Source organism: Macaca thibetana, chromosome 12, assembly GCF_024542745.1.
Source record: "Macaca thibetana thibetana isolate TM-01 chromosome 12, ASM2454274v1, whole genome shotgun sequence".
In the NCBI taxonomy this organism is placed as follows: Eukaryota; Metazoa; Chordata; class Mammalia; order Primates; family Cercopithecidae; genus Macaca; species Macaca thibetana.
The window spans coordinates 26,991,715-27,017,567 of NC_065589.1; the positions used below are offsets into that span (position 1 = coordinate 26,991,715).

The following is a 25,853-nucleotide window of genomic DNA, read 5'->3' on the forward strand; positions in this document are numbered from 1 at the left end:
ACAGGATAAATTTGTTCTCTGAAGTTTCCTTATCTGCCGAAAGTCTGGACCCACCAAAGAAGAAAACAATTACCTTAGGTTTTCCCTGAGTTTCCATTAACTCATCTCCTATCACAGGAAGGAAGACTGAAATCTGTCAACACACCTGGACAGACTTTTGTCACAAACCATTGTCCACTCTGCAGGCCCAACAGACTTTGTCCCAGGCCATTGTATGTTCTTCAAGCCCAGTGAATTCCCCTAAAAATTGTTTTCTGTTCCCATAAAGTCACCTATACGTCTCCATTTCCCTTTCCCCTAAGATGTAGGGTATGTAAACACCTCTACCCCACGGGGTATGAGGCAATCACTCTGTGTTTCTCCCTCGTGGGTGCTAGTAATTTGTATGCCATTTCTCCTACTAATCTGCCTTTTGCCAGCTGATTTTCAGTGAACCTTCAGAGAGTGGAAGGGAAGTTCTCCTTTGGCCCCTATGCTACGCATATTGAAAAATTGCAGTGAATTCGACTAGTCATTATTCCAGAGCACTAAACTCAGCTAACCTGGAGGGCATGGAGTGGTAAATAAAGAACTTGAAAGAGGAAAAAGAAATCACACTAACATATCTGGTGTTCGTTAATTTAAGGAACCATTGAACAGCGTGAACAGTATCATTCTTATCATCACCTCTTTTGTAGGTGTCATAGGCAACTCTGTAGGTAGATCATACTAACATATCTGGTGTTCGAAGGAACCATTGAATAGCATGAACTGTATCATTCTTATCATCACCTCTTTTGTAGGTGTCATAGGCAACTCTGTAGGTAAGTTTCTCTAATCACGTAAAAAGGAAATTGAACTATATTTGTGTTTTATGCATTAACCTTTTGTAAGGTTTATATATGACCCCACCCATTTCTTTTAAACAAGAGTTAACTCACCTCACAAATAAACTTTTTTCTTGTGCCTAAAATTTTCTTAAAAGTACACGAGATATTGAATAATATTGAGTGGTTAGAACAGTAATGCCATTGTGCTGAGAAAGAGAAGAATGGCAGAGGGTGGGGTGGTGCTAAAGGAGAGTTTACTGATTTTTTAATATTTAGAGCTTTTAAACTAAAGACAGATTTTTAAAGTTTGCAAATTGATTTGAAATGCGTTTAATAAGAAGCCCTTTGAACATACGTGATGGTTTGGTTGTTCAGCTGGGATCTGGAAATGCTTCTTCCCATTCCTGACAGTCCAGATAACAGGTTTGCCTGGATTCTGCACATCCCGTTCTGCTCTCCCTGACAGGCCACAGAAAGGTCTAACTCAGAGCTGGGTTTATCTGATCAGTTCTGAGATTGTCAGGGTGTACCTGGCGAAGGCTAGGGGGTTTCCCACAAAGCTGGGACTTGTCTTCTACCCACGAATGATTTAACTGATTCCCACATGACCTTCTTCCCCTCTAAAAAAAGGAAGACAGAGGAAGCAAAAGGGCAAGGTTTTAGATCACCTCATGGAGCAGTGACTTTTATATGTCTTGTTGATTATTGTTATATCCTCAGTAGCAAGGTCAGTGCCTAGTACACCACAGGCATGTCATACAAATTTGTTAAATAAAATCAATGTAATCCTTACAATAATACTGGGAGAAATGAATTAACCCCAACTTACTAAGGAAGTTCCAGTGAGTGGAAAAAATGGGATTTGAAAGTAGGCCTAGATCTTTCTACTACATTACATGTCTTACTGGAAACCCCTCCTCATCCCCCACTAAATTCAAATTATTTCAAGAGACCTATTGAATACAGAGTTTTCCTTTCCTTTTTTTTTTTTTTTTTTTTTTTTTTTTGTTGTTGTTTTGTTTTGTTTTTTGAGACAGAGTCTTGCTCTGTTGCCCAGGCTAGAATGCAGTGGTATGATCTCCGCTCATTGCAACCTCCACCTCCCGGGTTCAAGTGATTCTCATGCCTCAACCTCCCAAGTACCTGGGATTATAGGCACCTACCACCGCGCCCCACTAATTTTTGTATTTTTAGTAGAGACGGGGTTTCACCATCTTGGCCAGGCTGGTCTCGAACTCCTGACCTCGTGATCCACCCGCCTCGGCCTCCCAACGTGCTGGGATTACAGGCATAAGCCACCACACCCGGCCAATTGAATATAGTTTTTCTATGCCACAGATTAAGTGATCTTTGGGCAAAATGTGCAGATAATCCACTGCAGGCTAAAGTGGCCAACCAAATAACCTGGGTTTTAATAGACACTTTAGAAAGCCTCCTGCTTAACTTCCCACCCGATGAGGAAGCAAATGTATATTAGGACTTTACACAATGCCTGACACACAGTTAAGTGCTTAAGAAATATTCATTCTTCACAATGCAAGGAGCTCATGGTAGTCTGTGGTCTCAGCCTTGGCCAGAGCTCTTTCACTTACTATGTTACAACTTTATATGGTGTTCTATCCTAAGAAGGAATAGTTCTCCCTTGAAATGTAAACACCATGAAATCAGGGACTTTGTTCTATTCAATAATGTATTCCTAGTGCTAGAGGAGGATCTTCAACATGGCAGATGCTGAAAAAAGTCTGTATTTTAAATGTATGAATAAATGAATAAACCATTGTTGGAAAGTTATTAAAAACAGTACCTTATAAGAAACAATAGTTCTTAAGAAATGGATTGGGAATTCAGAGGAAGAGCTAGTACCTGAGCATGGCAGGTGGTCCCTAGAGGAGTCATTTGAAGTCATGTGGTAGATGAATGGTTCCCAAGCTGTGGTCTGGATCCTCTGGGAGAGTAGCGTTGGTCTGGCCCAAATGACATGTGTAGGATAAGCTTATACCTACACAAAATTGATGGACAGTGTAAGGAAAGGTAAGCCAATGTTGGAAATACACCAATCACATTTTGAAAAGATAAGATGGTTTGTGGTGTCCCTCCTCTTCCTCTGTTTCTCACTCCCACTCTACAGAAATCCTTGATTTGTAGTCAATCAATCCTTATCTCTGCAGCATGAATTTGTACAAAATCAGGTCATCAAGGAATCCAGAACATGAAAATTAAGAAGAAAATTGTATGCCAACTGACCTTATGCCCAGATGGGGGATAATATTTTTGGCAGCTAATTCTTACATGAGAAAACAAAAATGGAGAAGTAGAAAAAAATGTAATACCTTTGATTTTTAAAAAAGAGATAAAATAGCTTTGTGTTATCTCCTATAACCTTTATAAATCCTTCACTGGGTGCAAGCTTCCTACCGAATCTCTGACAAACATGTCACATAACACAAAACCACCAGGTTTCATGACGAAAGAAGAAAAGCATCCAGTGCACTCCAAGCCCACCCCCACCTTGATACTACTTGTTCACAAAAGATGGGTTGTGGTTCTTGGGTATTTGTTGATCAAAGTTCCAGTCATGCTGACCGAAAGGGTGTTCTGTTTTCAAAGTGATTATTGAGCCACTTTAAAAACCCTTTAACTTGTGGGTTTGCCTCATTCTATTTGAGTCCAGATTTCACAATAATGTAATGAAGCAAGCCCTGTGGTACTGCCTGTGTCATCTTAATTTATCAGGAAACCACAACCTTGCACATCTTTTCCAAGTGCCTTTTTTTTTTTTTTTTTTTTTTTTTGGTTTGTTTGGCCACCATAGCCATGTTCAGAGCTGTTTGCACTCTTCCTGGTTCGGTGCTTGGCCTGGGTTCCAGGGTTGAAGAGCCACTGCATCAACTCTACAAGGTTCTGAGTCTCCCTTGGCACCTTTAGAACTGCCTGCTCTCTGTTTCTGCTGTCAGGTCTCAGGCACTCTTGTGCTCTTCGAGTAATCAAGGTTTTATTGTAAAAACCCATTCAGATCCCCAAAGAGCTGTGAAATATTTGTTTCACTTTTCTCTCAGCTTCAATGGGTATTTTATGTGAACTGTAAACTTGGGAAACATAAAAAGAAAAAATTAAAAAGAAATATGTAGACTCGGTAAGAATCAGAAAAAAAAACAAAAGCCCACGAACAATGTTTCGGTGAGTACACTATGAATATAGAATGCATTTAGCGAATTTGATATGTTCTTTACATTTCTTTATGATTTGTTCCTGTTGGGATGACTAAACATTTATTTAAACTTTAGATATGATTTTCACGTTATTTAAGCACTTGACTACTTTACTTTTAGAATTTTTTAACCAACTTGAAAAAGTGCTTAGTTATACTAAAAGTGTATTTTAAAGGGTATCAGTTGTTTCTTTTAGGAACATCCATTTCTTTTTATCTCTACTTTTATTCTTTTTTTAATCAATTTTTATTTTAAGTTCTGGGGTACATGTGAGGGATGTGCAGGTTTGTTACACAGGTAAACGCATGCCATGGTGGTTTGCTGCACAGATCAACCCATCCCCTAGGTATTAAGCCCAGCATCCCTTAGCTGTTCTTCCTGATGCTCACCCTCCCCTGCCCCCACCATCAGGCCCCAGTGTGTGTTGTTCCCCTCCTAGGTGTCCATGTGTTCTCATCGAGGAACATCAACTTCTAAAATTTTTCAGAATATTTATGGCTCACAAAATGTCAAGGACCTGAATTTCCATTCATGATTTTATAATAATTACATTTTAAAATGCTATAATTCTAGATATTTAATATTTCTGATGTACTTTATAAAATTGAATTCAGAAATTTACAGATTCTTCTTCTTATCTAATTTCTATTAATGATGAAATAATCAAATTACCCACATTGTAATTGGGAAACATAAAAACACTAAGGATGTAAATAATATCTACCATACACAACATTTTAAAGAACAATTGTTAAGCATGTAATGCGACAGAAGGAAACCCAGACTGAGTTACAGAAGATGGGAGTCTTCTGTGTGATCCCAGGAAAGTCACCTGACCTCTCTGAACTTGAATCATTCATATTATTTCACTTTTTGCCATACCTGCATAAACATATTTATTTTTTTTAAAATCAACTCTGGGAAACACCCAGCTAGATGACTCTGTTGTATTATTTTTCAAATAATTTCTTTAATTGACAAAAAATTGTATCTATATGTGGTATACAAATGATGTTTTGAGAGAGAGAGAGTATAATGAATAAATCAAGTTAATTAACATATGCATCACCTCATATACTTACTTTTCTGAGGTAAGAACATTGAAAATATACTCTCAGCAATTTTTCAAGTATGCAAGTACTTTTCAAGTACAGAGGTCTGCTGTACAGCAGACCTCTAGAACTTATTCTTCCTGTCTCATTGATTGGTACCCTTTGACCAACATCTCCCTATTCTCTTCTCCACCTCCCTACCCCTGGTAAACACGTTATACTTTCTGCTTTTATGTATCCTACTTTTTAGATTCCACATATAAATGATATCATTCAGCCCTTGTCTTTCTGTGCCCAGTTTATTTCACTTAGCACAGTGTCTTTCAAGTTTACATGTTGTCACAAATAACAGGTTTCCTTCTTTTTCAAGGCTGAGTAATATTCCATTATGTCTAAATACATTTTCTTTCTTTTTTTTTTTTAATAGGGCATATCATTTTCTTTTAATTTTTAATTTTTGTGAGTACATAGTAGGTGTATTTATTTATGGGGTATATGAGATATTTTGATACAGGCATGCAATGCGTAGTAATCACATCAGGGTAAATGGAGTATCCATTACCTCAAGCCTTTGTGTTATAAACAATCTAATTATACTCTTTTAGTTATTTTAAAATGTACAACTAAATTATTTTTTACTATAGTCACCCTGTTGTGCTATCAAATACTAGGTCTTATTCATTCTTATTTAAATACTACATTTTTCTTTATCCATTCATTTGTTGATGGACACTTAGGTTGATACCAAATCTCAGCTGTTGTGAATAGCTCTGCAATGAACATGGAAGAGCAGGTATCTCTTTGATATACTGATTTCATTTCCTTTGGATATATATAATCAGAAGTGGAATTGATGGATCATATGGTAGTTCTAATTTTAATTTTTTGAGGAACCCTAATACAGGTTTTAATAATAGCTGTACTAATTTACATTCCCACCAGCAATATACAGCGTTTCCCTTTTTTTCACATTTTCACCAGCACTTGCTATCTTTCATCATTTTGATAATAGCCATTCTAACAGATGTGAGATAATATCTCATTGTGTTTTAATTTGCATTTTTCTGATCACCAGTGATGTTGAGCATTTTTTCATATACCTGTTGGCCATTGTATGTCTTCTTTTGAGAAATGTCTATTCAGTTTTTTTGGGGGGCTGCTAGATGAACTTTAATGTTCATACTTATTTTATATATATCCAAAGAAAGTCAGCCATGAAGATGGGCACCCAACTCTATAAATCTTTGGTTTTCCTCTTTTTAATATCACTTTCTATGAAGTTGTGGGGTAGATATAATGAAGCAGCAGTTCTTTTTTCCAGTTTTGATCTGACTAGGTAAACAGTCCACTCTTGCATAATCAAAAAACATTTTTTTCACAACATTTATCTCACACTCAGAGGAGATATAAGTGACTAAATGAAACAAGTTATAGACCAAAGGGAAAATATTTCTTCTTTTGTCTATTCAGGAAAGCCATATATTTTTTAGCTGACCAATTTCTTTCTCAGAGTTCATATTAGTTCATATTAAATCCATGCTGGGTTTAATCTTACTTAGCTTGTAAGTGTGGTTCTTCATCCCTCTCTTTTCTTGACGTTACTTGTGGCTCACAGCACTTAAAGTTCCTTAGGATGTCTTAAATTCTTGAGATTTCTGGACACCTTTTTTGATGTTTGAAATTGAAATGTTGACTTGTTTCTGTGAAGAGGGAAAGCAGTCACTGCAAGTCATCTATCTATCTGTCTATCGATACATGTCTATATATACACATATATTTAAAAAATAAATCTGGAAGTTGCCAAAGGAAGTTATGAGAATGTTGAAAAGCGAGAGAAATACCCTGCAGAAAACCTAAATTTCAAAAAGGCAGGGATAAGGAAACCTCAGACATTCCAGAAGTTTTACATGACACCCAACAGTTTTTTATATTTTTATTTTGACCAACCCATCTGCTATTTTGAGGTATTAATTTTTTTTGGGGGGGCAATGCTGTTGACATACTGTTTTCATATAAATTTACAGCTTTTACCCTTTTTGGAAACATGTTCCTTCTAATTTCCCTTAAAACTTGAGTCACTGGATGGAGGTAGAGCAGGATAGGAGAGGGGAGGAGATGGGAACGGAAAGGGTGCTATTGATGAAGTGCTGCGGCAGAGCCAACGAAAGTCAGCCATGGAGACGGGGGCCTGGTTCTGCTGATGATCCACTTCACCAGCAGGAAGGCTCTACTGCTTGGGGTTTTCTGATGGAAAGAAGTGAAGCTACCTGTTTTTCTAGTGATGGATTTATCATTAGTTATACACACTTTTTTTTTTTTTCTGGGCCTTTTTGGGAGCAAAAGGGTTTGCTCCGAACATGCCCCTTGCTCAATTGTTAGTAAAATAATCTTTCTACAGTTGAGTTTAATGGCTGTTTTAGGAGTGGAAAAAGAAAGAAGTGGTACTATCAAGACATTGCATAAACAAAGGTTATTATACAGAGAGACAGAGAGAGAGAGAGAGAGAGAGAGAGAGAGCATCAGAGAATGGAGCCCACCTTAGGGCTAACAATTAAATTAGAGTGGGATCTTGACATGAATATTTTTTAAAACTCCTAAGATGATTTAATGTGTAACTAGGCTTGTGAACCATAGATAGAAAATTGAGACTGATACTTAGCTGTTTTTATTTTCATTTTAAACATAGTTATTATAGATTTTTAAATAAGTTGAGTGTTATGCCAATGTTCTTTTAAATATTTTTAACCTGTTCTGCGAATAGACAACAGGCTATAATGGCTTTATCTATTTAGAGCATTATTTTTTAAAAAGAGATATGAGGCCAGGTGTGGTGACTCACACCTGTGATGCCAGCACTTTGGGAGGCTGAGGCAGGAGGATCACTTGAGGCCAGGAGTTCGAAACTAGCCTGGGCAACATAGGGAGACTCTGACTCTGCAAAAAATAATATTAAAAAAAATTAGTCAGGCATGATGGTGCACACTAGTAGACCTACCTATTTGGGAGGCTGAGGAGGATCATTTGAGGCCAGGAGTTTGAGGTTACTGTGAGCTATAATTGTGCCACTATATTCTAGCCTGGGTAATGGAGTGAGACCTCGTCTCTACAGAGAGAGAGAAAGAGAGAGATATATATATATATATCAATAAACAACCCTGAGCTACTCCATCTTCTAATTCTGTCATATCTTATGCACTGTTTTCTTCTTCCAAATGAGGTTAGCATTCTGGGATCATAATATCTAAGAGAAAAACAGACCTCTGGAGAGAGATGTATTATAAAGAAATTGAAAATTTTATTTTATATCCTGGGTAAAATTAATTAATTAACTTGAAGTATGGTTACATTCCTTACTTGAAGAAGGGTATCTCTCCTATGGAAAGGTAAAATTTAATTATAAAATATAGGAAAAGTAAATCTTGAAATTCAGAAATAAGACAAGGATGCCTGTTATCAAAGCCTCCATTACACATTGTTCAGAGGCCATAGTCATTAGAGGAAGGCAAGAAAAACTAGTTATAAGTAATCGAAAGAAAGAAATAAAACTACCAGTGCTCATATACCAAAAATCCACAAAGATCTACTGACAAATTATTAGAATTAATTGCAGAATACAACATGATTGAAGGATATAATATCAAAATTAAAAAAAACCCACATTGCTATCCTTTGTACTAGTAGCAAAGAGTGAACATTTAGTTTTTTTAAATGGCATTTACTATAGCTTTAAAAATCCCAAAACCTTAGGAACAAACCTAACACAAGTTGGGCTAGAAATTTATAAATAAACTTACAAAACTCTATTTAAAGGCAATTACAAACACTTCAGTAAACAGAGATTTAAAAAACATTTATGGGAACACACCATATTATATACATGTTGTATTTTCCCAAATCAATCTACAAATTCAACCACTCCATTTAAAAATTCTGTAGAGAGTATGTGATAACCCAATTTAAAAATACATATAAAAATAACAAATGTATAAGTGAAGAAGAAGCATATTAGAGGGACTTGCAATAACATAACTGAAAATTTATTATACAATTCCAACAATTAAATAGAAGAGACAAATACATGAATAGAATAGAGTAGAATTAAATGACAGGGGTGGCATTGCTGACTAGTGGTAAAGAATATGCAATGCAATGTATGATACTAGAACAATTGGTTGTCTATGTGAAACAAAAGAGAATTGAATATTTTCTACGCATAGAATTCAATTGAAAGTAGATTAAATGCAAAAAAACAAAGCTTTAAAATTTATATTAAATGCAAAAAACAAAGCTTTAAAATTTCTAGAGGGAAATATTAGAGAATATGTTTATAACTCAAGAATTTTTAAAGAAAACATAAAAAACTCAAAGAAAACAAAATGGATAATATAAAGAATTTAAATTTTTGTACATTGAAAGACTGTATAAATAAAAGATAAAGACAATCCACAGACTTTGAAGGTGTATTTGCAATGCATATAATTCACAAAAAATTAGTGTCCAGAATATATGAAGAACTTTTACCTTCAATAAGGAAAAAAAATTTAAAAGAACGTCAACAGGTAATTCACTGAAAAGGAAAGTCAAATAGACGATAAACGCACAAAAATATTCTCAGCTTACTAAAAATCAGAAAAATACAAATGAGATGCTACTTCACGCATCTGCCACATTCGATGATACAAAATGTGGCAGGTAGGTGAAGTAATGGACACTCCTTATCTGCTGGAACATAATTGGTTCATCCACTGAAAAGAAATGTGACACTATCTACCAAAATAAAAGATGCGTATTTTTTATGGCCCAGCAATTTTATTCTGAAATTCTCATGTATTCACACTACACACGCATACACACACACACACACATGAAGATTTATATAGGGTTGTCTGCAATAGGAAAATTTTTTAACAACCCAAATTCCTTCCAGAGGAAAAAGAAAAGATATTTAGCAGTTACAATGAAAAAAATGACAGCAATAATTTTTATCCCAGGGGGTGGGGGATGATTTTACTTTCCCCAAAGGACAACTGGCAATGTCTAGAGACAGTTTTGGTTGTTACTACTCGGGGGGATTGGGCAGGAAGTATTACTGCCACCTCGTGATCGTGCAGGTGGAGGCCAAGGTTGCTATTAAATTTCCTATGATACACAGGACTCTTCACAACAAAGAAGTATCTGATCCAAAATGTCAATAATGCTAAGGTTGAGAAACCCTGAATTAGAGCTACAATCAACGTGAATTAATATGATAAAGTGAAGATTATTTATTAATTTTTTTTCTGTGATAAATTATGCTTTTGGCATTGTACTTAAGGACATCTCACCTAACTCAAAGTCTCTTGTATTTCTTTTAAACATTTTAGTTTTATATTTTACCATTTCATTTTGTTCAAAATATTTACTAATTTCCATTGAGACTTCCATTTTGATGCATATGATATTCAGGAATTTTACAGATATCTTTCTGTTTTATTTCTAGTTTACTTTGGTTGTAGTCAGATAACATAATTTAAATGATTTAAAATTTTTCAAATTTTAAAGTTTTTTTTTTTTTTTTTTTTTACAGAGGTCCAAGATATGGTTTATCTTAAAGAGTAATTTATTTATAAAACATATATATATCTTATATGTCTTGCTATTGTTGGGTAGAGTGATTGGTTAAATGTGATTCAGGTCAAGTTGGTCAATAGTATTGGGTCTTCCATAAATCTATATTTACTAATTTTATTTCTATAAAATGTTCTATTGACTACTGAGTTGAAGTCTCCAACTATAATTGTGGGTGTGCTGATTTCTCCTTACAATTCTATCCACTTTTGTTTTATGTATTTTGAAGCTCTATTTGTAGGTACATGCACATTTAGGGCCGATATCTTCTTAGTGAGTTAGCCATTTTGTCATTATTTTATATTCCTCCTTATCTCTAGAAATATTCCTTATTCTATAGTTTACTTTGATATTAACATAGCTCCTCCAGCTTTCTTTTGATTAACATTCACATTGTATATCCTTTTCTATCCTTTTACTTTTAACTTATATTTGTATCATTATGCTAAAAATGGGTTTCTGATAGCATATAGCTTGGTCTTTTTTTTTTTTTTTCTTTTTGAGACAGAGTCTCGCTCTGTCACCCAGGCTGGAGTGCAGTGGCACGATCTCTGCTCACTGCAAGCTCCACCTCCTGGGTTCACGCCATTCTCCTGCCTCAGCCTCCCAAGTAGCTGGGAGTACAGGCATCCACCACCATGCCTTGCTAATTTGTTGTATTTTTAGTAGAGACGGGGTTTCGCTGTGTTAGCCAGGATTTGATCTCCTGACCTCATGATCCACCTGCCTCGGCCTCCCAAAGTGCTGGGATTACAGGTGTGAGCCACTGCGCCCCGCTGGTCTTTTTTTTATCCAATAAGATAATTTGTGCCTTTTAACTGGTGTTTAAACCATTTACATTTAATGTATTTATTGATATGGTTGAATGTAAGTCTAATCTATGATTATTTGTGTTTTGCTTATCCTCTCTGTTTTCTTCTGTTTCCTCCTTCCTGACTTCTTTTGGATTACATGAATATTTTTCAGTACTCAATTCCAATTTATTAACTGGTCTTTTGACTATATCACTGTGTTACTTTTCAATGGTTCAGTGGTTGTTCAAAGAATTACAATATACAGACCTAACTTTTCAAAGTCTATTTAGAATTAATATTTTACCACTTCAAGTAAAATGTAGAAACCTTGCAAGCATATTGAGTTCTTTAATCTCCCTTCTTTATGTTATAGTTTTTATATATCTTACATCTACATACATTGAGAACCCTGCAAAATAATGTTATAATTTTTGTTTTCAAAATCATACATGTTTAAATATGCAAAAGCAGAAAATTAGTCTATTTCTCAAGATATTTACCATTTATGATGCTTTTATTTCATTTGTGAAGTTTCAGGTTTCCCTCTGTTATCACTTTTCTCCAGCTTGAAAAGCTTCCTTAAGCATTTTTTAAAACATGCCTGCTGATAATGAAGTCTCCTAGTTTTCCTTCATCTGAGAAGGCTTTTATTTTGCCTTTATTCCTGAACGATAATTTCAGAATTTTCAGTCCTTTTTTTCTGACACTTTAAAAATGTTGTTATACTCTCCTCTGCCCTCTAAAGTGTCTAATAAGAAATCAACCATCTTTCAAATTGTTTTTCTCCATATGTAATGCGTCATGTTCTCCCTTTCTGGTGGCTTTCACATTTTTTTCTTTATCTTCAGTTCCCAAAAGTTTAAATTTGATGTATCTGGATATGGTTTTCTATGAGTTTATCTTGTTTGGGGTTTGCTGGGCTTCTTGAATCTGTGAATGTATGCCTTTCACCATATTTGGGAAGTTTCTAGTAATTGTTTATGCAATATTTTTCTTCACTAATACTTTTCTCTTTTCTAATTATGACTCTAGTGACACAAACATTAGATATTTTCCCCAATGTTTCCTGAGGCTGTATTTATTTTATAAAGCTTTTTGCTCTCTGTTCTTGGAAAATTTGGAGGAAGTGAATAATTTTTGTTGACTTACCTGCTAATCCACTGACTCCTCCATCATCCCCATTATGTTACTGAGCCTGTCCAGTGAATTATTTCAGATATTATTGTTTTCAAATTCTATACTTTTTATTTGTTTCCTTTTTTATGCATACAAATAAATGTTTGGAAAAATACAAAAAAGTTTCCATACATTTATTTAGTGTTCACTTTTACTTTTTGGGAGATAGTTAAAATAGTTGCTTAAAGTCTTTGTTTAAAACTTCTGTTTCTGAGATCATGGATACTACTATATTTTGGAAATTTTTCTAAACCTCTCTGTTTTTTTTAAATTTTATTTTAGAGACAAGGTCTCTCTCTGTCACTCAGGCTGCAGTGCAGTAGCGCAATCATAGCTCACCGCAGCCTGGAAATCCTGTGCTCAAGCGATTGTCCCGCCTTAGCCTCCCACATAGCTGGGACTATAGGTGCGTGCCACCATGCCCAGCTATTTTTAAAACTTTTTGTAGAGATAGGGTCTTGCTTTATTGCCTAGGCTGACCTGGAACTCCTAGCCTCAAGCAATTCTCCTGCCTTGGCTGCTCAAAACATGAGATTACGGGCGTGAGGCACCGTGTCTGGCTGGTTCACTTCTTTGTTAAACAGCTAGTGTCTGAAAAAATTATTTCATTATGACATTCTTGGACATTCTGGAGTCAATGATGTCCAGTAAAAAGACAGAGTTATAGTCAGGACTTCTATACAGTTCCCAAGTTATGTAGTCAGTTGTTCATTTGTTTTTCCATACTGGGAAAACCACAGCAGAATATCAGCTGTGTAGTCCACTATACCAGGAAACCCCATGATAGAAATCTTTATCTTCACTTTTTTCTTGCTATTCATTTCTTGGCTCTGAATATTTACGACCCACCTGTAGTTATCTCCCCTTCTCTCAGTTCCTCTCAACCTTCTGCTCTCATTCCTCAGTAGTTTCATCAGTAGATTCTGTGTTTGGACCAGCTCTACTCAAAATGACTATTGGCATCAGCATCGCCTGGAAGCTTGTTAGAAATGCAAATTCTCAGGTACTCCCCCATAGCTACTGAATCAGAAACTCTGGGGGTGGGGCTCTGGAATCATTTTCAACAAGATTTCTCCATTATCATTTTGTGCACTAAAGTTTGAGAATCACTAGTCTAGAAATTCATTAAGCTCATTTGACTGGTTGGGGGAAAACTGGGGAGGAGGTAAAATTTAGCAATTGAAGGAGGGGCCAGAGTTGATGTCAACTGACAGAGAGGAGGGTGATGAGACACGACAACTCTCAAACAACAAGGAATGGGTATGGCAGGCACTGAAAAGCCAATGCAGCTGGTGAAGTGTGGGCCTAACATTGGCTGTGAGATCTTTTAATGATGTCAGATGGTATGCACATAGGGCAAAGGAACATATTTGTGCAGATTATTTCAGGAAGTTACATAAGTATGTGCATGATCAATTTCACATTGTTTTTGTAGAGTGAGAAAGGAGTATTTTTTTCTGCATCTTATTGATAAATAGGAAAAATCTCTTAAGTGACCTGATCAGAGTGACACAGTAGCAGCGGAAGTTGAAACTCTAGTTAGAGTTGGAGCCTATCACACCGTTCTGTAACTTCAGTAACTGATAGGTGAGGCTAGACAACCCCTACTGTGAGTAATTTATCACCAACACTAATAACTCAAAAGACTGGGTAATATAATAGTGCTGTATTCATCTGGTAATACCTCCCTTGTCACCAAACTCAGAAACGATGACCCAGCAAATGGTAGTTGCAGAAACTGATTACTTGTTCAGATGATGTGAGTCCTGGGGGAGGTGAGTCTTCAAAACCTGCCTTTATGCATTCAGCACTTTTAGAAGTGCCTAGTTTTTAGGAACAAAAGTTTTACTGTTTTCAGGTACTGGTTCACAGTAAAATTGAAAATGCCATTGTTAATCAATCCTAAATCCCTATAGAAATCTTGCCACAAACTTTGGAGTGATTTGTCATTCATTCACATTTTCAACAGGCAGAACAGACTTTGGCCCAAGGTGCTTAGGTGTAGCCTTGTTTATATAATAATTAAGCCTAAGATTTGAGTGTCAGCGTTGATAGGTAGTGTTAAGGTGGAGATAACAGAGTTTCTAAAGCCAAATTTTGCTGTTGAATGCAGGCTAATTTATCTTATTTTAATAGCTCCATTCATTTTGCTTTGGGAACCTTTCCATTTGGTTTTCTAATCATGATTTGCTGTGATTTGCAAGCTTAAAAGGCCTAAAAGTGAAAAGACTAAAAGAGATGGATTTGGAGATCTTGAGGTAGAGTTTCCCTAAAGCTGTTTACATGGCTGCACAGTTATCATCCCAGATGTCAGAAATGAGAAAGCACCTCTTGCCATAGGAGATGGAAAAGGGGAAAAGGGACTGAAGAGAGGAGTTGAGGCAAATTCCTTTGATAGGTCCCATGACTGATGTGGAGTGGATCAGGGAGTCTTTTTTCCAGAAGCGTAAGTAATAGGATATCCCATCATCTCCATGGTGGGATTATGGAAAGCCAGGCATATGGGCTGGCTATTCTGGAAGATGCTCTCTGTGTGCTCTAGACCATAGCCAATGCTTTGATTAAAACAGGAGAACAACATCCAGACCTGGAGAAAGAGCTGGTCCTGCTAGGGAGGCAAGCTGTCTCCAAAGCTCCAGGTAGGATGGATGGTCAGAACTGAGAAGGGAGACTTGGGTGAGAGCTCAAGGCTAATGGCAAGGCAGGGGGAGCTCTGCGTTTTGGTGACAATGACCAGGACTTGGGAGTAAAGCGCCATCCCAGGGAGGCCAAGCTGAAGCCATCAGATTCTGACTGTATTCGGATAAGGATCTTAGATTCAGAACCTCCCTTTTGTGTCAAACAACTCACTTTTTTTCCTTCCTAGAGTCTGTCTCTCTCTCTCTCCCTCTCTCTCTCATGCCAGATTTACCTACTACTGAGTATAGAGAATAGAACCAGTCTGTGTTTCATTCCTTCAGGCAGACGATTGGCAAGCCCTTGCCATATTTCCACCCCCGCCAGCTTACTCAGGTCTTCTGTTACGCACTGGGCCTTGTATAATCCTCCAGTGTCTATGTACAGCCTGGACAACTCTTTTCTGTGCTGTGTGAATGCGCCCCGCCCTTGCCACCCTCCCCAGTTTCCAGAAAAAAAGAACAGACACATGAATGGAGGGTCAGGCACCCCAAAGCTGGCACTAGGAAGTCTCAATACCATGTCACTTTCTGCCTTTGAATTTACCTTGTGTGCATCTCTACCCGGGAAAATATGTCATTTTATGCTTTACGTTAACCAGGTGGTAGAAGATTGTGTGTATGTTGCGGGGAAATTCTTCCTAATTTTTCACTCCTGCTGCCTTCATGGCCAAACCCTATTATTCTGTTGTGGCTGACTAGTGCAGGATTCTGGAGTAATAAGTAATTTGTTTCAGTCCCTCTTATATTTTCTGACAAATTCTCTATCAGGTTTTGCTACCCCTGTTAAGGCGTTAATCTGAAGTGTCGCCTGCTGACGCTAGCAACTGTTGGTATAACCTGTTACTGCTTACAGGAAAATCCAAGAGAAAAGACATTAGATTCAAAGGCTTCCCCTCCAATTTCTTTTTGTATCGCCAGTGCCAAAGCAGCTTATAGCATAACTTGGCTGCAAAGAAGAAGTGCAGAGACCAGATTTCATTATCATTAAATAAAAAGAGCCATCTGGGAAATCTTGGTGTCCTTAGCAAGCCGTCATTGACTCCTCTCCAACCTTCTCTTTCAAAGCCAAGACTTCCTTGGTATTGTTATCATGTGTAAAAACAGCTGGTTTTCCTCCTATGAGGATGCTGTGTGTGCCAAGCATAGAGAGAGCTCAGAAGGCAGCCATGTACCAGGCTGCCTCGCAGTGGGGGTGTGCTGGACAGTTATCAGGTGTTTCATCACATTCCTATGCAGTCCTCAAAGAAGTTTTGGAAGCATTTTCATCCACTGGGGCATGATAATGAGGAAGGGAGTTCTCCTGGCCTGTAGCGCATATCTCCTCAAATTCATCATCACCATCAAAAGGTTTTCATTTACACCTTTATGCATCTAGTGCTTTGGAGTAACTGTGCAAGTGGAAAACATTGGGGGTAAAACACTTTTTGGGTGTGAAAACCAGAGAATTTCCTTGGTTTGCATTGTTTTCTGTATCCCTTTAATGCTGCAACTTGGATAGTTACATGCCTGAAAGGTGGTTACATAGTCCCAGAAATTAAGTTACCAGATGTGATTTTAAAGTATAAATAAAAATAACCTGACATCAGCATTACATCTATGGCAGGAATGCTGTCAGAGAACGCTATGTTAGAAACACTCTCCTTAAATGTGTTTCTCTGTAACTAGTCACTAAAATTGGCAGTGATTTCCTGTGCAATGTAGGATTTCTCTGTTTCGCCTTTAATCTCTAAAATCGGTTTCTAAAATAATGTCACTTGTGGGTGAATGTGGGCCGCCGCTGTAGAATTAAATACCCTTCTGTTTCCTTTCAGGGAATCGGCAAGACAATCACCTAGGAACACTGGACCAAATCTCCCTGGAGTTGAGATTTATTAGGGCAGCTCCCTGTGGAGTCAGCAAATCTCAGATCTCTGGCAAATGGACCACGTGCAGACTGAGAAATGTCACCATCGCACGTTCACACATTCACAGAAGCTCTGTCTGATTATCATTTAAGTCTTTTGGGATGAGCCTTTCTTTCCAATGCTAGTAGGTCAGATTGCCCTTATGAACTATGATATAAAACAACTGTTTTTTCTCTGCTTCCCCACTGCTCAGAAATCAGAGAGAGCTCAGTTCTCCGTGTTTTTGTTTTCTTCTGGAAACTTATGTAATTGAATTAAGAAAGGTTTCAGAGGCAATAGATGATAGAAGCGACTTTACGCAGAGAGAAAATGAAAGGTTAAGGTGAGGAGGAAAACTCTATGAGAGTGAAAATAGAACTATCTGGAATTATATCACATGACGTGCCCCTTTCACTGAGTGATCTTTGGCACTTAAGTAAAAATAAAATGACAGGTTGAGCATTGTTGTCCACTATGTTAGGTTTTCCTAACCCTGACATATTTCCATTATCAGTTTTTCAAAGTGTCAGAAACTCTCCAGAATAGACTGCAGGATGCCTTTCTTTTTCTTCAAAGATACAGTGTGGAAAATATGGGTTTAAGGTAATGAGAATTTCTGTTGGAATGCAAATATATCATCTATGAAGAATAATCTCTTAAACCATTGTTACCCTAGAAAACAATAGTGTATCAGATTGCATTACTTAGCTAACAGAATTCTAGGAGAATGGGATGAAGGAAAGGTCAACTTTGAAGAATGTTCAGTGTTCAGTTTATGATGGGTTGACTTGATAGACTGTTATTTTGGACAGGTGAAAGAGAATAAGGGTGATCCTTGGGAAGAGAAGCAAGAAGGGGAAAGGAGAATATACTGAAGATACTTATTTACTAAAAATTTTGCTGAGAGCTTTCTCTTGTCATTTTAGGTGAATGTACTAATGGAAGTCTTAAATCATTCAGCATAGGAAAAACCTGAAAATAGAGAACTAACAGTACAAATTTCATTTTGCTCAACTGGTTGTGCATTTATTCTAAATTAAAAATAGACAGACAGGGCCATCCTTGACTCCTGACCCAGTGAATTGTGTTAGACAATCAGCAGAGACATGAGGGCCTACTTTTCTATTCAAAACTAAGGAGGATTTTGGAAACAATCTCCTTCTTGCGAATAGAGCAAATAATTTAACTCCTAAGCATCCATCTAAAGCAACAGTAGCTTTCAGTGGTTATTTAATAGATTTACACTTATGAGATAAAGCCAATGTGCTGATGTCTGTGATTGTTTGTTGTTCTAATTTAAAGGTTACATGTTTTTGGCATTTCAGTATTTGTCCACAGTCTACAAAATTCTTTACAGCGAATCTTCAGAGAAAAGGACAGAGGAGAGGTGAAAACAACAAAAAAAAAAGATCAATTTTCGCATGTTATCATCAGGTTTGGTGGCAAAGAATGTTTTTTTGTTGTTGTTTTGTTTTGTTTTTTAAGAATGTTAAAAAATCTCAGCAAAAGTGTAATTTGGGATGAACAGCAGATTCAATTTAATCATGTTTTCTCTTTCCCCAATAGGAGAGATAATGAAGGGTTGGCTGTTGACATTAGTCAATAGACAACATTTATTATTTCTGTGCAGTGAAGTGTTTCATGAGGAAATGCTGAATAGGTAGACAAAGAAAATGAAATATCCTTTGATGAAAAGACTAAAACAATACAATCAACAGTAGAAACTGATAAGTTTAAGAACAATCTTCCCACCAAAATCAATAAAAAAGGACTGTGTAGTATTTTATTTTTTAAATAATTTGTCTAGATCATCTGGTTAAGTCTGAAGTTATGAAAACACTGTACCTAGAAAGTGATTCTTTTTTGTTATAAATGGTAGCTATACAGTGGTTGAGACAGTATGGACAATGGGAATTTTGTAGTAGGCAAGAGAGATGAGAACACTATTAGTCCTATGAATTGTAGAACTTGTTGCAAGCATGCAATCTTTCAACAAATTCATTGAAAATATTTCAATGAAATCCATACAAAACTCATAAGATGTGTCAACTTGAAAAGTTTCATTGTCAGATTGGTTTTAGATGTCTGGCTTAACTGTAAATTGAAAGAGAATCTTGTTAATTGTACTGTATCTCACCAGACAGACAAAAGCAAAATATGTCATAATGTAATTGAGGCCTCATTTCTTTCATCCAGGAACTTTGGACTTCCATTTTTTTAATGTTGAAATTGAAATGACTTTCATTAATTTTGTGTGCCTTATAATAACACCATCCAACCCTCACTTAGAAACTGAGACACTTCCAACTTAAAAGCAACATTTAGGCAAATGGTGGAGCAACATTTTTGGGGACTCAAGTATTTAAAGGTACTCTCTTACAATTCTTCAGTGTCTCCTCATAGTAAACATGCAGCTAATTTCCTGTTCTCTCCCAAGTGTAAAATATTAGTCACTCACTTAGCTGTTCCCTTTGGACCAGAGGACCCGTCTCATTTAGATGAGTCATTCCGTGAGGCTCTGAAGCAAGTTGGTGGTGAAAGAAACTATTCTAAAAGGGATTTTGTCAGCATGGTTTGCACAGCTAATTGATGATGGCAAATCTTAGTACGTTAAGGAAGCAGATACTTGAGTAAAGTGAGCAAAATGGGGCTTTCAAATCTACTGTGTTCAAAATATTTTTCCAACACACTTCCTATCATTACTTTTTTTTTTTTTTAAAAGACATCATTAAAATTCTGTATAGAAATAAAACACTTTCTGATTTTTGACTTGACTCTCCGATATAATCTAAAACATCTAGAATATCATGGTACATTTAACGTAAGTAAGTCTTGCCGGACCTATGGCTAAAGAGCCAGGCCCATCCATCCATGAATATTTTATGGCAAATTTTACTATAGAATTAAGATACTTAAAAGAAAAGCAATAATACAAATGTGTGGGCAGACGATCCTCCGAACTCAGTGTAAAATAGTGATAACATGGAATATCCTAAAATAGGATAACATGAGAAAAGAGAGGGTTTGCTTCCAAGAATTCTCTCTCTCTCTCTCTCTCTCTCTCTCTCTCTCACACACACACACACACACACAATGGATTAAATAGGGCCAGAATAGGAGAACTTACTTTTTCCAAAGTATGAGAATCCTTCAATTTCCTCAAGTTCTTTCCCTCTCTAACAGTCTCTTTCAGACTGTTTTCCTTCTGCAATAGTTCCCTTTAGTAGCCTCTCTACAGTACTGATGCAGACAATCTGATGGCTAAGTAAGGTTGGTCTTTGGTGTTCCCATTCCTATCCTCATTAGCACTGTATTTTCCAGTTTGGCACCATCTTTTCCAGGCTTTCTTGCTGTCTCCACTGATAAGACTTCTTTGTTTATTTGTTGCCTTCTTTCAACCCTGACATCTTCACCTCAAGCAGCATTTTGCCCTTCTGACTTCCACCAAAGACGATCTGTTCTGTGCGTTGTCTCAAAGTCTTGATGGGTGACTGAGTCAAAGATATACACTTAATGAATTGTTGGTGCTAAGATTTTAAAAGACAGGTCACAGTGTGTTTCCATGCCTCTAATTGAAAAGGCCAGTTTGAGCCAATATTCTTTAATCCAAAGGATTGGCTCTAATTGTATTTGAAAGGCTCATGGTAGACAGATCTGTAGGTGAATGGGTCTTTGTTTCCTTAAAACATGTCTTCTAGGTGACTATCTACCTCACTTGTCTCAGGCAGGCTCTCCTCCTCTCACCTAGTCCCGTACCTCACATGGAACCCTGCTAGAATGTTTGGAATACATCTTCAATGCTGGGGGTGGACTCCCCACTGGTTCTCTATGATAGGAACTCTATTCTGGGGTTTCTCAAGAAGCATGACTCAGTGATAACTGTAACTTTTTTTTTTTTTTTTTTTTTTTTGCTGCCAGAGTTTCGCTCTGTTGCCCAGGCTGGGGTATAGTGGTGTGATCTTGGCTCACTCTCGCTGCAACCTTCACTTCCTGGGTTCAAGCAATTCTCCTGCCCGAGTGCCCCAAGTAGCTGGGATTACAGGCATAAGCCACCATGCCTGGCTAATTTTTGTAATTTTAATGGAGACAGGGTTTCGCCATGTTGGCCAGGCTGATCTCGAACTCCTGACCTCAGGTGATCCGCCCACCTCAGCCTCCCAAAGTGCTGGGATTACAGGCGTGAGCCCGGCTGATTCAGTGCTAACTCTAAGTAGAGGCCATTGTTGACTCTGTAAAATTGGTAGACACTTAAGGCAGTTGCTATTTTTTCCCCTTGACTCAAGTGTTTTACTCTTCCTTTTGTGTTGTTTCACAGTGAAAGCATCATCAGAAGCAGTTAAAGTGACAAATATTGGGTTAACCAGACAGTTTCACGATACATCTCTCCTTTTCCCTTTTTATAGTAGACACCTTTCAGAGTGTGAAGTTGCCATCCACAGAATAGATGGTCTTTTAAAATCTTGGAGAGAAACATCCTTCAACTGCTTTTGAGGGGAATAAACATGACACAGAAAAAGAAAATCTGGGAATGCCTTTTTCTAATGCATTTGACTGTCTGGCTGTCTGACTTCCAAAACAGTTGGAGCTATAAAATGTTAAATTTGGCTTAAGGAAGTCCTCAGTGAGAAATACTACCCCAAGTTTTGAAGAGGAAAAAAAAAGTTAAAACATGTATTAAAAGTTAATAGTGGCAAAATTTACAAGTCTGGGCATGTAGAGATTCAACACTTTCAATCTGCTAACTTGCCAAGGCATAATTTACCCACACAGTTCATAAACACATTTAGATTCTCAGAAAGAAACACGTGGTCTTCTTGAGATTGATAGAAGATGTACATATCAATTCCTTCCCTTCAGGGAGTTTGCAATCCAGGAGGGGAAAAAAAACATATACATAATTTGTAAGTGGATGTTAGTGAAAGAGAGTGGACAAATATTGAGGGGCTTAGTTAGGAAGGATGCCTTACATGTTGGGACTTCTTGTATTTAGAGGTGGGTATCCGAATTATTACTTTAACTCTGGGAAGGATTTGGCACCTATACTGAAAGAGCTGACAGCTGTTTCCATGGCTTGAGCTGTTTAGAAAGCTTTAGGCTCTTAGAGCCTATGGATTAATGTAGAAGAATAAGGCTGAAGTGGGTGTTTTGAGCGTGGGTTGAAGGAGATGCAGAGAATGTACAGGTCAAGGACACAGCAGTTGGTAACTTACACCCAACTAGAGACAAAACATCTGACTTTGTTCACGCAAGAGTTTAGAGGCATTTGAAGAGAATGAGGAACTTCTTCCCCTATTACTAAAACAATGTATATTTATTGTAAAAAGCTTGGGAACTCTAAAAAAAGCAAAAATTATAATAAAAATTGCTTCTAATCTCCCCACTCAACACAGCCACTGTTAATATGTTCATATAGATCTCATATCTTTTTTCTGCCTATAATTACCTCATTTGTCTTTAATAAGAATGGCATAATTCCTATTAAATATACTTTTTGAACCTGCTTCTTTCATTTCATGATATATCCTCAATATCTGGAAAGAGATTTCTGGAAAAGAGCTATTTAAGATTGGCTGAAGTAGAGAAGGGACTGGAGAGAGGGACGTCAGTAACAAAGGAACAGAAAATCAAAGACTTATTAAAGGGTCCCCAGTCCATGGGGAATATAACTGTCATTGGTGAACCTCATTCATTTAAAAGCCTTTAATAGATCAAAGTTCTGGAGGCTGGTAAAAGAATTCAGAATCAAAGACCTGGTTTAGGTCCGAGGTCCTTCCCTTACAAGCTAAGTCCCCTCAACAAATTCCTAAACATCTCTGGGCCTTAGATTCAAGAAAATTAACTGGGCATTTGATCACAGGTCAGAATCCTCGATGCTTTCATACACATACTCGGATTATCCTAGCAATAACCTTGCTGGGGAGGGACTGTTGACTGCATTCTGTAGGTTAATAACTAGAAGCTCCTAAAGGTTAATTTTCTCAACAAATGGCAGAGCTGACACCCAAACCTGGTTGCAGGTCTCTTCCCACAGCCTGCTGGCACTTGTGTCATCCCTTGTACAGAAAACAGGGCTAAGATTACATATCCTCCCCACCTCACAGTGTGTTGTGAGATACAAGGCCTATTGTATATAACACTTTTTGTAAACTGTTAAGCACAGAAGACAAACTTTAGCTATCTCAAACAAATCTCATTTCAAACCATCCACTTGAATGCATATTTTGATCTTGAATCGACCCTTCAGACATAGTGCCTTGTGTATTCCCAGAAAGGTGCATTTAGGTTATCTGAGTATGAGCTTCATCTGACACAATAGTTTCTCCTATTTCATTTCTCCTGTTTTTCCCAAAGGCTCTACATTGCTACCCAGTAAAAGCCAGTGTCAGTCTGCATACTGATGGCAGACCTAAAATCTCAGCAAGTTATGACACAGAGCTTGCTGCCATGTGGACAGAATAAACCACATTCCACACCATGTCCAGACACTTTGAAGACATGATTTTTAAAAGATCATTTTAGATAAATAAAACTTGAGCTAGCAAGAGAGGCTCTTTCCAGATGTCCACCCACGAAACCCCAGGTGCAAGTGAATCAGCAGACGGTGTCCTCTCATCCGAGACAGTGCAGGATCCATGTGTCCACAGGCAGCCAGGCAGTGGCTGAGCTCGCAGCCATGCTTCCTTCAGATGTGGCCACACTGGGGCTGATTCAGGGAGAAACACTGCCTCTTACTGAGTCACGAGCCCATCCTGGAACTTCTCTGGGCTTTGCTTGGATGACTTGCCCGGCGTCCATGGTCCAGACCTTCCCCAGCAGGCAGCAGAGTCCAATGTGGCAGAACAGGTAGTCTGCCAGGGGTGATGGTGGGTGGTAGTGGGAGGGTACATTACTTTTCAAAAGATTCAGTCAATTCAGAAGGTTTTGGAGAAAAATTTAAAATTCATCAGACTTGCTCCAAAGCAGATACAAATCTGAAGAAGATTTATTAAAGGCCCTTCATCTCTATTTGAACCTGATACCTTTCCTTGGGCAGGATAGTGACTTAGAAAGTGAGAGCCAGGCTCATTCATGCTGGGTGATTATTTTATTCTAATGAAATTTTTCTTGAAAATTTGATGTATACTTACTGACTCCCAATCTATTGAACCTGCCCACTAATTAAGGTCAATCAGTCTTTTGGTGAATATTTAGTGAGTTTTTCAATGTCAGATAATGTGGTAATCATTGGCACACAGTAAATAAGAGATATAGACCCTGCCTTCATGTAGAGGAGAAGTATTGTTTAAGTTTTCAATCGCTATGTCACAAATTACCTCAATCTTAGTGGCTTACACCAATCCACCTTTATGATCTTACAGTTCTGTAGGACAGAAATCTGGACATGGCCTAACTGGGTCCTCGGGCCAGGGCCTGGGGAGAATGAGAACAGGCAGTGACCAGGATTGCTGTCTCATTGGAGGCATTGAGTTTTCCTCCAAACTAGGGAGTTTGACGAACTTCCTTGAAGAGAACTTTGCTTGCTGGCAGAAATTCTCCTTACAGCTGTAAAACTCATGCCAACTTGCTTTTAAAGGCTAGCAGGAGAGTGTCTCTGACTTCAGGGAACATCTAGGCCCCCCTTTAAAGGCTCACCTGATTAGGTCAGGTCCACCAAAGATAATATCCTTTTGGTTAACTCAAGGTAAACTGATTAGGAGCCTTAATTACATCTGCAAAATCCTTAATCACAGGAGTGACATTCCATCCTATTTACAGGTCTTACCCGTCAAAGGGAGGGCATTGATTATACAGCACTTGTATAGCAGGGGATGGGAATCTTACGAGCCATCTTAGAATTCTACCACAGATATTTAAAAAGTTATTACAAAAAAATTACTAAACAATTAGAACTGTGCAAAACTTTATGAAGCAGAATTATAGGATTCCACAGATACTATCTGAGAGGTTGAGGGAGACTTTCTGAGACCAATGAGCTTGCACTAGCAAGCTGCTAGGATGAGAATGGGGACGGGGAGAGGAGAGAAGCAGAGCAAGTGAGATAACATAAAGGGAGTTAACTGATGTAGCCCTAAAATGAATCAAAGTGAAATCATGCCCTGGCCTGCGCTATTGTACCCAAATATTTAATTTCTGAAAGTAAAGTTGTGCATTTTCCATGTGAAAGGAAGCAAGCAACAGTTCTAAAGGTCTCCCCTTTCGACTTCCTTTGCTGGAGACCTTAGGGGTATCTGTCTATTTATAGCAGAGTCTGAGCTTCTCCCATAACAGGGAGATGAGGGCAACAAAAGGCTAATTTTGTTAGCTCCTCATTGGATGAGAGCTACCCAATTCCAAAAGGAGGTAGAATTGGGTGGCTCTCACCCATATTTTGCAAGCTGGCAAAAATATCCATAAGTGTGAGGTGTTGGGTGGTTCCATTACTTACAACATCAAATTAGAAAATTTAAGCATCATTTTCCCATTTGTCTTTGAACACTAACACAGCCCTTTGGTCAGAGTAAATGGAGAAAAGACATTTTTTTTAAAAAAGCATTCAAGCTGGAAATCGGAATGTTCTTGTCAGCACTTTGAGAAAACTAACAGATGGGGAACTTCATGCCCACCGCTTAATAAATATGTGCTGATTTTGGCAAAGACTTGTGACA

The 25,853-nt window shown here is 37.7% G+C and overlaps 1 long non-coding RNA gene across 1 annotated transcript in view; it reads left to right on the plus strand.

The window, feature by feature from the left end:
• Window positions 1-17,382, plus strand: part of LOC126932463 (uncharacterized) — a 160,367-nt gene extending 142,985 nt beyond the window's left edge. The window contains exon 4 of the long non-coding RNA XR_007718193.1: window positions 17,137-17,382. This is a non-coding gene — a long non-coding RNA (uncharacterized LOC126932463). The remainder of the gene's footprint in view (window positions 1-17,136) is intronic.
• Window positions 17,383-25,853: the final 8,471 nt, after the last annotated feature.